General features: G+C 42.8%; 1 pseudogene; it reads left to right on the top strand.

The window, feature by feature from the left end:
- Positions 1 to 1,596: 1,596 nt before the first annotated feature.
- LOC118316038 lies at positions 1,597 to 1,714 on the top strand (annotated as a pseudogene).
- The last annotated feature ends 9,935 nt before the right edge of the window (positions 1,715 to 11,649 follow it).

Here is an 11,649-nt window from a genome sequence, read left to right as displayed (position 1 = left end):
TAGGTGGTGTGCTCTGCGACAGACCATCACAGTGAGAGATAGGATGATTGTAGGGAAGGTAATAGAGTAAATAGAGGTGTATGGGAAGGCGGCAGGGGCTAAGGTAAATTTAGGTAAATCTGAGGTTATGTATATAGGGGATGTAGAGAGGTGTGCGTTGGAGTTTACGGTTATACCTCTTTCACACCAAAATGACCGTGTAGAACCGGGTTTTTTAAACGCAGGTTGACCCGCGTTTAATCGGCAATTGGCCTCTTTCACACTGTGAGCAGACCAGGGTCTGATGATCGTGTAGTAACAGTTGTTGGCCATAGATGGCGGTAGAGAGCGGTGCGCACCGTTGAACAAAGTAGAAGAACAGTGTAGTAAACAACAGAAAGCATGGTAGCCAGTGAGCCGGTGGTCAACGTTACCTTAGATCTTGTACTTGTCACTATCACTGCTTCAAACTATAGAAACTCAGTGCAGTGTTATGAGCCGAGCCTGGCCCTTTAGGCAGGTGGCCATATGGGTTTTGAAGTGTGTGTGTATGAGAGAAGAAGAAGGTTGGCGCTGTGGTTGTGTACGTAGCTGCAGCCACAAGGAGAATGGGCTCTGGACATCATCCATGTTACCGACAGTTTATGGCCACTGTGTAATGAGAGACGGCCTGATGAGGCCGTGTGTGTCCGCCGAAAGGTTGAAGTAAAGTGCCCCGTTCTGAACCTCATCAATGATCTGGATTGTGTTAGTTGTTACCACCAATGAGCCAAAGCTAGGCTAAGCAAGCTAGCTACATGCGAGAGGTCTCTTTACTACAGCTGGTGAGGTAACAGCAGTTACTGACGGAGGAGTCGAGCCTCCGTTGCCTCCATCATTAGCGGGTTCACCCGGGTGTGAGGTTCACATCAATGGCGATCGGAGGTGAAGCCGATTATTACCCGAGTCTATTGCGAACTCATTTGACCCGGGGCTGAATGCAAATCAAACGTCTTTCACACTGCAGAAAACGCCGGGTGTTAGCGGGTTTAAACAGGGTTTTTAGCCAGTGAGAAAGGGGCTTTAGAGAGTATTGTATTGTTAGGGGTTTATTTAGGTGTGAAGGAGCCAGTAGGGAGGGATTTAACATGGACGGCTGTGTTGAATAAGATGAGGGATGTGTGGGTTATGGAAGAATAGGAGGATTAAAACCGAAGGGAAAGGTTGTAGTTATAAATTCTCTGTAGGGGTGCATGGGTTGAGGGTAATGGATATGCCTGTTTGGGTTAAAAATGACATGCAGAAGATGGTAAAAAGATTTTTTTTAAATACGCCAGATCTCGGAAACTACACAGGGTTGGGTCTGGTTAGTACTTGGGTGGGAGCTGGCCTGGGATGGGGGTAAAGGACTTGGAATAAGAGGGGACTACCTCACTGCTTTGTTTTGGATTCCTGTTGTGAGGTTGGCCATATTTTCATCAGTGATGGTCTAAAATGCAAAAACAAATCCTGTGAACCTACATTTCCCTATTGGTTTCACACAAATCTAAATCAATGAAAACAGAATATGACAGTCACCAGAACCGGTAGTTGACTTTTAGAATATATATAAAGAGCCTGAGTTGGCATGGAAGAATTGCTTACGGCTATACTAGCCTGAATACGCCCGATCTCGTCTGATCTCGGAATCCAATCAGGTCGGGCCTGGTAAGTACTTGAATGGGGGACCGCCTGGGAATACCAGGTGCTGTTAGCTCTTTTCCCCCCCCATCTTTAACCAGCAGACAATTCCTGCTGTGAGGTTGGCCATATTTTTGTCAGTGATGGTTTAAATGCAAAAAGAAAATCCTGTGAACCTAGACTTCCCTATTGGTCTTGGGTTTGTTGGGTTTTAAACAATATTTAAGTTGATTAGTTTTTTCGTTGACGAGTTTTCGGACGGACACAATGGCTACAACGACCACAGGACCGGCTTTGAGGACAACGGCAATAAAACATGGACTGAACTAACAGATTGGACATGGCAACAAAAAGCAAGATTATAAGAAGAAATTGACAAATGGAGCTTGATGGTGAAGAAGTAGTCACAGCGATGGAATTAATGAAGTGTGTGAGAGAGCTTTGCAGAGGACTGATTGCATGTAGAGTCACTGGAGAAATGGGTACAACACGTGTAATTGGAAAAGAACTATCAAACGAGAGATACTGGACAAGTTTCACGGCAGGGGAGTGTCGGCGACATCACCGATAAAAAGGAGAATGGCCGGGAAAGGGAATTGCAGATGGGACAAGGTTTGTGAAAGTTAAATTTAATGACACGGTGCACTCTCTCCCTTACTCTGTTAAATTTAACACTGTAACAGTCCCGGAATATTTTCGGGTAATTCATAGGGGGGGACATTAATAGAACTCTCGCGGTAACGTATTGTGTCACTTCCGGTTGTTGTCGCTTCTGTGAACTGTGTTTATCCACCGCTCCTCCTTGTCTCTCTTTAACACTGCGGTTTCCTCTAACTATTGGGAAACTATCCGCTCCACTCTCCCTTGTTAAGTCTAAACACTCACAGCTCTCTTCCTCTTTTAGCGACTCGCTCGCTAACTCACAGCAGTTGACACGCTCTTATCTGCGCTCCGCACCGTAGCTTAGCTAGTTAGCTTTAGCAGCTAACAATGGCTTCTTCCTCTCCTGCTCTGTTTTCTCCATGTTTAGTTACTCCTCTGCCTCCTTTAGCGATAGTGATACTTGTAAGTGTAGTTTGTTTGCTAGGATGGAGGCGAGGCTCAGTCTGTTAGAAGCGCGGCTCTGCACCGTGGAGAGTAAGTCATTAGCTGATACTGTTAGCCAGTCCCCGCTAGCCGGTGCGAGCCGCTCCAGTGTAGCTTCTTTAGCTCCTTCAGCTCCCTCAGCAGCTCCCGAGCAGCCGGGAGGACAGGGCTGGGTGACTGTCCCCAATAAGAGGCATAGTCCTAAACTGAAGCCAACGGTTCACCACCAACCACTTCACGTTTCTAATAACTTCTCCCCTCTCGACACACCCGCTGAGGAAACAACTCTGATCATTGGTGACTCGGTTTTGAGGAACGTGAAGTTAGCGAAACCAGCGACCACAGTCTGTATCCCAGGGGCCAGAGCAGGCGACGTTTAATCCCACCTAAAACTGCTGGCTAAGGATAAACGTAGATATGGTAAAATTATTATTCACATCGGCAGTAACGACACCCGATTACGCCAATCGGAGGTCATGAAAATGAATATGGATTCGGTGTGTACTTATGTAAGAACAATGTCGAACTCTCTGGACCCTTGCCCAACTTGAACAGTGATGACATGTATAGCCGTACATCATCACTAAACCGCTGGTTGTCGAGGTGGTGTCCAGATAACAATGTGGGCTTCATAGATAACTGGCACACCTTTTGGAGAATTCCTGGTCTGATACGGAGAGACGGCATTCATTCAACTTTGGATGGAGCAACTCTCATTTGTGGAAACCTGACTCTGTTACCTAGACGGTCAAACCCGTGACATTTCCGAGTTGGGACCAGGAAGCAGAGTTGCAGTCTTACACGCTTCTCTGCGCTTCTATTACAGCTGTCGCCCCCACAAAACCCCATAGAAACTATTTATTAGTGTTCGGCCGATAATATCGGCCGGCCGATAATATCGGCCGATGTTTGCGTTTTTTACGTGTATCGGCATCGGCCGATGTGGCTCGTGGTTGCTGTTTTACGCATCCTCCACGTCCTCGCGCTCTCTCTGCTCGTCGGCTGGCTCTTCTCCCCCCGTACCCTCCTTCTCTTCCCCGCCTTTCCCCTCTCTGCTTCGGCAGGCTGGGACTGGCGGCGCCCCCCGTCGTGCCCCGCACAGAGTCGGGCGCGGCTGCCCGACTCTGTGCGCGAACGGGATCCCCTGACCGCGCCGCAGGCTTTGCGCAGGGGATCCCGTTCGCGGCCGGACGAGTCCCATTGCGGTGGGAACTCCCGAGATGCTCCAGAGTGACGTGAGCCTCGTCTCCCTCTATCCAGGGAGGTAGCCACGGCTTTGGCCATAACACCACTTTGACTAAGACCTCAGATCAGACGAGACAACCAGCTGAATTTAATTCTATTTAACTATTAAATTGAGGGAGCAAAAGTAGTATCGGCTCCAAATATCGGCTCAAGAAAATCGACACGTGTCGGTCATCGGCTAAGGCTGATGAAAAAAAAAAATCGGTATCGGCATCAGCCCTAAAAAATCTGTATCGGTCGATCCCTACTATTTATGCCCCACAACCACTTCAACTATCTAAACCAAAGGTAAATAAAAGAGGTGTAATTCACACAAATCTCATAAAGATCAACACAAAGCCTATAAATGAACCTAAGAATAGAACAATAAAATGTGGATTATTTAATATTAGGTCACTCCCATCTAAATCTTTGTTAGTGAATGATCTGATAACTGATCAGCACGTTGATTTATTCTGTATGACTGAAACCTGGCTACAGCCAGAAGAATATGTTAGTTTAAATGAATCAACATCTCCCTCTTATAATAATACTCATATTCCTCGGACCACAGGCCGAGGAGGAGGAGTAGCAGCAATCTACCAATCAGAGTTATTGCTTAACCCTCGACCTAAACATAGTTTTAACTCATTTGAAAGCCTAACTCTTAGCCTCTTTCACCCAAGCTGGAAATGTCAAAAAACAGTTACTGTAGTCGTTGTATATCGACCACCAGGCCCATACTCTGAATTTTTATCTGAATTTTCAGACTTTTTATCTGAGTTGATGCTAAGCACAGGAAACAGTTCACTGACGGCTGCGAGCCTCCGGAGTCTTTCGGAGGGAGTGGGGGAAACGACTCAGCCGAATCGAACGGGAACAACAGTGAGTACGGTTCAGGAATGGGTTCACCTTACTCACAAAGAGGCTCAGGATTGAGTGAGGGTTCCGGAGAGGGGCAGGCAGGGAAGTTGGTGCAGTGATTTTCCTCAACGGAATTGCCTCAGGATACCGAGTGGAAACACACATTATCGTCAACTGGAACTGATTATCTGACTTTGTTCGTGGTTCGAACAGGTGTGGCAAGTTCCGCAGAAACTTACCACATCCACCTTCAAACCTGGCCAAAAGAAGTTCCTTAAGAGACGGTCATACGTTTTAGTAACCCCAAGGTAGCCAGACCATATATGCTCTTCTGCTAACTGTAAAACCTGCTGTTGGCAACCAGTGGGGACCATAATTCCCTCTCCATTCAGTGTCTAACCTGTCACTCCAAGCATGTAAAGCAGGATGTGTTGGAGTGGCACCTGGTCCGGTCCTCCAATCATCTCATCAATTACGAGTTACCCTGCTCTTAAAATTGGACTGGACACATCATTAGCGGCAGCTGACTCGGCAGTATGCATAGATGCATAGAACCAAGAGATTTAGTGCTATTGTTGTGTGTATGGTATAGATGGTCTTTGTTAATTTCGTTTGGGAATGGGAGATTTGGACAGGCTTAGTTTTGTAATCATTGATTTGTGCACATTCACCTTTTAGAGTTTTGGTTTTGTTAGTTACACTAGGACCAGGGGTGCTGTATTTAATGTGTTTTGTTTGTACTCTGCTTTTCATAGAGTTCTCTTTTCGTTTTACTTGTTTCTTTGTTTTAAACAGCATCCACCCGTCCTGTTTCTCCTCCCTTAGTTAAGACACACAATTGTTGCTATCATATTTCTTTTGTTCACGATAAATCATTTTAGTCAAACCACCAAATCTGTTTTTTTATGTTACCACCCTTTCCCCAGACGAGCTGGGTCGTAACAATTACAAAGACAGAGAAAACATCCTTAAGGCCACGAGAGCGAAGAAAGAAGTGATGTACAAAAACAGCAGAATTATCAGCAGATGTTTACAAACAGCAAAGGCAGTATGACGGCGTGAGGAAGAAACTGTGTGACAGGGGACTCCTGAAACAACAGGATGATCTTCACTGCCAGGCTGCTTTTGACCAACGGGGATAAGTATTTCTGAAAAAATGTTGACTATATAGGATATAATGTTTAAGAAAATCACATAACTCTTCAGGACATTTATATAGAATGAGAAATTTCCTAGAATCCGCTCACCTCTGCTGTATCTTCCATTTGATACTGGGGGGCTGAAATGTCCAAATCTTTAGTGGTACTATTTAGCAGCACAATTGAGAATTATAATGTTCTATTTTTCTTCTGGAGACACTTCGTCATGGATGGACGTGGAGTCATGATCCTTTAAGGTACCATTGCATTTGTATCTGTATTTTAGTACTTAAGAACACATACTGCTCACCCTATAGTTCTTAAAATGGTTAATGTATGGTATGAGGTAAAAGAATATATGAACATATTGGATTCCCTGTCACAATTCAGTCCAGTGTGGGGCAATGTTTCATTTAAACCAGGCAAGCTGGATGCAGGATTCCAGACATGGGCAAAGAAAGGAATAAGTAGTAGGCGAAGAAATTGAAGAAATCTCTCTAATGTATGACATCCCAAGTAAACATTTTTTAAAATATCTACAAGTGCGAAACTTTATTTCTTCTATGCAAAACCAATCAATCTGAATTCCTGCACTTTCGTCCTTGTCACAAACAGTTGTGTTGGGAGGGGCTTGATTTCATCAATATATAACTGGCTTGCATCTGGCTCTAGAGAAACATCGATAGCCAAGCTTGAGACATGGAGGGCGGACTTAAAAGAGGACATTTCTGAAAACGACTGGAAAAACAACTGCAACGCGTCTCAGAAATAAACAGAAAACTCTAATTTAAAGTTACTCCAATATAATTGGCTGATTCCGACATACACAACTCTGTCAAATTAAATAAATACAACAGTAATATACCTGACATTTGTTCAAATGCAATAAGGCTAAAGGAACATGTATGCACTGTGTCTGGGAGTGTGACAATATTAAAGCATTCTGGAGGAAGGTGATCAATAATAATAATAATTCATTTTATTTATGGGCGCCTTTCTCAACACTCAAGATCACCTTACAAAATCAACAATAAAAACACTCAGTCCATCCAACAAGAAGTCATAAAAGCACTACTACTACTAATAATAATAAAAACAAGAGAAAGGTTGGGGTATTTCTAGTCAAAGCAAATGAAATTAAAGGGAGTAGGCCTGTCTGAAAAGATGGGTTTTCAGGTGAGATTTGAAAGTGGTAATGGAAGTGGAGTGTTGGATGTAGTGAGGCAGAGAGTCCTAGAGGTGGGGCGCTGAGCAACTGAAAGCTCTTGACCCCATGGTAACCAGACAAGCAGGTGGGAGGATGAGCAAGAATATAAATTCATTGATTTTGCAGGCAAAAAAGGAGTATAGCTCTCAAGTGGAAGAAATGGAGGCACCTACAATTGGTGCTTGGATCAGGAATATGGCAATTTATGTCCAAGGAGAGTTTAACATATGTATTAAAAAACAAATTGGAGATGTATGAGAAAAACTGGAAGCCATTTAACCAATTTATACAAAAAGGCGCCATTTAACCGATTTATACAAAAAGGCGACATACCCCGTGACAAATGTGACCAATGGTTATTCAAAAAAATGATGGCAACAAAGTGACACGTAATATAATTCAATACATTTTAATGAATTCAAATTTGATTAAAAAGGAATGAATAAAATGGTTAAATTTCAACAAAAAAAATATTGTACAAGTTAATAGGAGTAATGATTTAAATATGTTGGATTTATTAAGAGTGTGCCAAATAATAGGTTATATAGCCCAAAATTGCTAGTAAATCCAACTCAACATCTCTGGCAACATTGGGTTATATTTACTAATTATCTAAGCTAAGGTTATTTAGATTTATTAAGTCATCTCATCTCATCTTCAACCGCTTATCCGTGGTCGGGTCGCGGGGGCAGCAGCTTCAGTAGGGGGCCCCAAACTTCCCTTTCCCGGGCCACATTAACCAGGTCTGACTGGGGGATCCCGAGGCGTTCCCAGGCCAGTGTGGAGATATAATCTCTCCACCTAGTCCTGGGTCTACCCCGAGGTCTCTTCCCAGCTGGACGTGCCTGGAACACCTCCCAGGGGAGGCGCCCAGGGGGCATCCTTACCAGATGCCCGAACCACCTTAACTGGTAGATTTATTAAGTGTCTGGGGAAATTCAATTAGTATTTACTAAATATATGGATGGAATTAATTTATTTTGATTAATTATCTTGGTTAAATTAATTTATATTTATTAAATATCTTAGTCAAATGTATTTATATTTATTCATTATTGGGATAAAAAATATTTGGATTCACTAATTAAAGTAAATGATATCAATTCATATTTTGTCTCAATATAACTTAATTATACACACTATATACACTGCTGCCCGTATCATTACCAGATCCCCCTCCATCCGTCACATAACACCTGTCCTGCAGCAACTCCACTGGCTCCCCTTCAAATACCGCATCATCTACAAGATCCTCCTCCTTACATTCAAGGCCATCAACAATCTTGCCCCCTCAGTATCTCACCGAGCTTCACATTTATTTGCAAAACTTAATTAAGGTCATGTCTGTGAGACACTGTCTTCATCAGCATACTGAAATGGCAAGAAGATTGTATTACAGACTATACAACAAAGGACAAAGTCTTAATTGAACATCTCTCAAATTGCTTCCAAACATTGGACAATAAACCCCCTTTTTAGTCAATGTTTCAGAAAAATCTGATAATGTATGAGAAAAGCATACTTTCATTCCAGGTAGGTAAAAGGATCAGCTCACCAACAAATCATAATACAGAGCAAAATCAAAACACAGAGCAGACATAACAGGAGACAAAAATAACCAGATGAACTACACGGAACCAGGGATGCTTGAACACAAGTGAAACACATCAGGAAGATGTTTAGACAATCACAAGGGTGGAAGACACAGGAAAGCTGGAGTAACAGAAAACAAGACGTAGGGGAACAGAAAATGAATTCCAAAATAAAACTTAAGAGCTAAAACACAAAAACACGCTCAAAGAAAACCCATAAGTCTTACAGAGGAATAATGTCCTCCACAGTTCACAGAGGCAGAATAATGACAGTGATGGATGTATTTTGTGATTTGACTTTGACCTTAATCAAGACATTAAATATGGGAGGGAGGAAGAGAGAGAGAGAAAGAAAGATCACCTTATTTGTATTTTAACATGTACTGCAACTTACATAATACTCTTTTAACAGTTGATCTGTACATCCTCCAAGATAGACCATCAAACACCGAATGATGATTTCTCTGGTCATGTTGATGGTGGTATTGCTTTGAGCCTGAAATTTTTTTTTTCATCACGGTGTAAAAATCACCCACTGACCTAAAACTTATTAAAGCTGCAATGTCTACCACTAACCCTAACCCATGATAAATATGTTAACACAAAATATGCATGAACCATATAAGTAAAATGTCAAATGTAACGGTCAATGCAAAGATATGTTCCAGTGTTGTAAAACATGAATTCCAAAAACTTTTCACTCTCTCTTACTAAATCTTATAAAACGTGTAAGAGAGTAGAATGGTCCACCTCACAACTCAATCTCAATCAAACCCCCCCCTTCCCCCTCCACCTGCTGGCAATGCTGGCTGGTCTGCCCGGAAGAAACGAATGATCCATATGTGTCGAATCCAGACCTCGTCTCCTCGAGAGGAGTGGGGTCTAGATGATGGAGGTGCATGGGACTATGCATTTAACTATGCCTCCAACGAACTGTGTCTGTACGAACTCTGACGGTTTGGTTGAAAATGCTGGAGGAAAGATTAAAGAACTCTACAAGAGTAGTCAGACGTCGTCTGAGATTTTTTTTCTGAAAAAAATCTCTTTTCATAACTCCTCCTCCTCATCCAGCGTCACATCCGAGAACCCCGTCCCCTGAAACCGGCATTTCCGATTTATTCATCAGTTACTCTGAAAGAAGAAACGATGTCTCTCCCTCCTAGCCAGCTGTCATCCCCAGCCTCTCCACCTGTCTCTGAAGACGAACTGACACCACCGTCATCTACCACCGTGTCTGATGAAGAGCATTACGGCGGCGATATCGTGTGCGACTGTGGTGACGGTCCTCATTGCGGCAAAGAACCATCCCCAGACTCTCCACTCAGGAACCGCGAGTCGGCCTCCTCTGTTGCCCGCAGCAGCAGCAGCGGCTGTCACCTGCGACAACAGCTTAAAAAAACTGTGAAATCTATAATGGTTCATTTGTTGAGCGAGGCTTTGCGTATTTTCAGAAAAGAAAGCTGTTTTGGTTGTCAAGTGGACCACCCGAGTTAGAATCAGCACGAGTGTTTGGAGAATGCCCCAGACTATTATTACATGACAAACTTTCACGAGATGAACAAACGCCTTTTGAATGATCGTTTCATTCCCGCCGTCCAGAAGACCCTCGAAGCGTATCAGATCAAAGTCTCAGACTGCAGAGACCTCGGTCTCACTGAAGCTTTTCTGTACGAACTGAGATGCGAGAGACGCATTGATGAAAAAACATTGCGTGTGTTCTTCAAGCTGACCAGAGGAGAAGTGGGAAAAATCAAGATTTTGCAGAAATCTGCAGAGTTCTTGCTCGAGGGATAAAATCATGGGACATTTTTTTGGAAAATCAGAGCAGCCGATAAATGAACATGCCGCTATTACTGTGTAAATTGATGTTTTGTGTAAGATTATCAAAAACAAATGTACCGATGATGCTAAAATAATTAAATTTGAGAATATGATGTACCGTGTACGATGCACATGTATGACAGCCTTGAATATGCCTTGAGATATGTTGGTGCAATACAGTTTTAAGATATGAGACTAGGTCAGAAGTATCGTTAGCCAAGGTTTTTCATAAAAGCATGCAGGAGATTGGAACATTAACCGTGTGTGATCTGATGACTGTACACTTTGTAGATGTGGTTAAACATTGCATGCAAATAAACCCCTCAATAGATGCACTCGATGAATTGAGAAGACTCCATTATTACAGGAGGTTGACGATAGGAACCGTGGCGATGAAGCTGGCTGTATGTATTTTAAAAACATGAAAAAAAAAGTTTTTCAATATTTGTTTGCAGTGAAACGATGAAACTTTTTCGAATAAAACATGTTGATGAATAAAAAAAGCCTCCGGCTCTTATGTTTTCAGTGCTTGTTTGCGAGGGTTAGAGGAACCATGTCATGAAAAGAGTTTATTACGATCCTTCACACCCTGGAAGCCTCGGTGGATTTGAGCGACTCTGTAGAGCTTTGAAAGATGAGACTGGAGAAAAAGTGGATAAGGCAAGAGTCAGAGGAGGATACCTATATGCTGCATAAACCAGCCAGAATACATTTTCCTAGTAACAGAGTTTTTGTACCAAGACCTCTCAATCAATTTCAGGCTGATTTGTGCGACATGCAGGCCTTGAGTGAGTATAATGAGGGCTCTAATTATTTATTAACCGTCATCGATGTATTTACCAAAAAGGCGTATGTGAGGTCTTTGAGGAGTGTTTGACTCAATTTTTGAAGACAGCGGGACTCCTGAAAAGTTACAAACAGATGCTGGTAAATAATTCTTCAACAAGACTTTTCAGAACACGTTAAAGAAAAGAGGAGTTATTAATTTTGCTACAGCCAGTGATCTGAAAGCCTCAGTGGTTGAAAGATTTAACCGTACGTTAAAAACTAGAATGTGGAGGTATTTTACGGCTAAAAA

Source organism: Scophthalmus maximus, chromosome 7 (assembly GCF_022379125.1).
Source record: "Scophthalmus maximus strain ysfricsl-2021 chromosome 7, ASM2237912v1, whole genome shotgun sequence".
Lineage (NCBI taxonomy): Eukaryota > Metazoa > Chordata > Actinopteri > Pleuronectiformes > Scophthalmidae > Scophthalmus > Scophthalmus maximus.
This window is presented reverse-complemented; position numbering and strand designations above follow the sequence as displayed.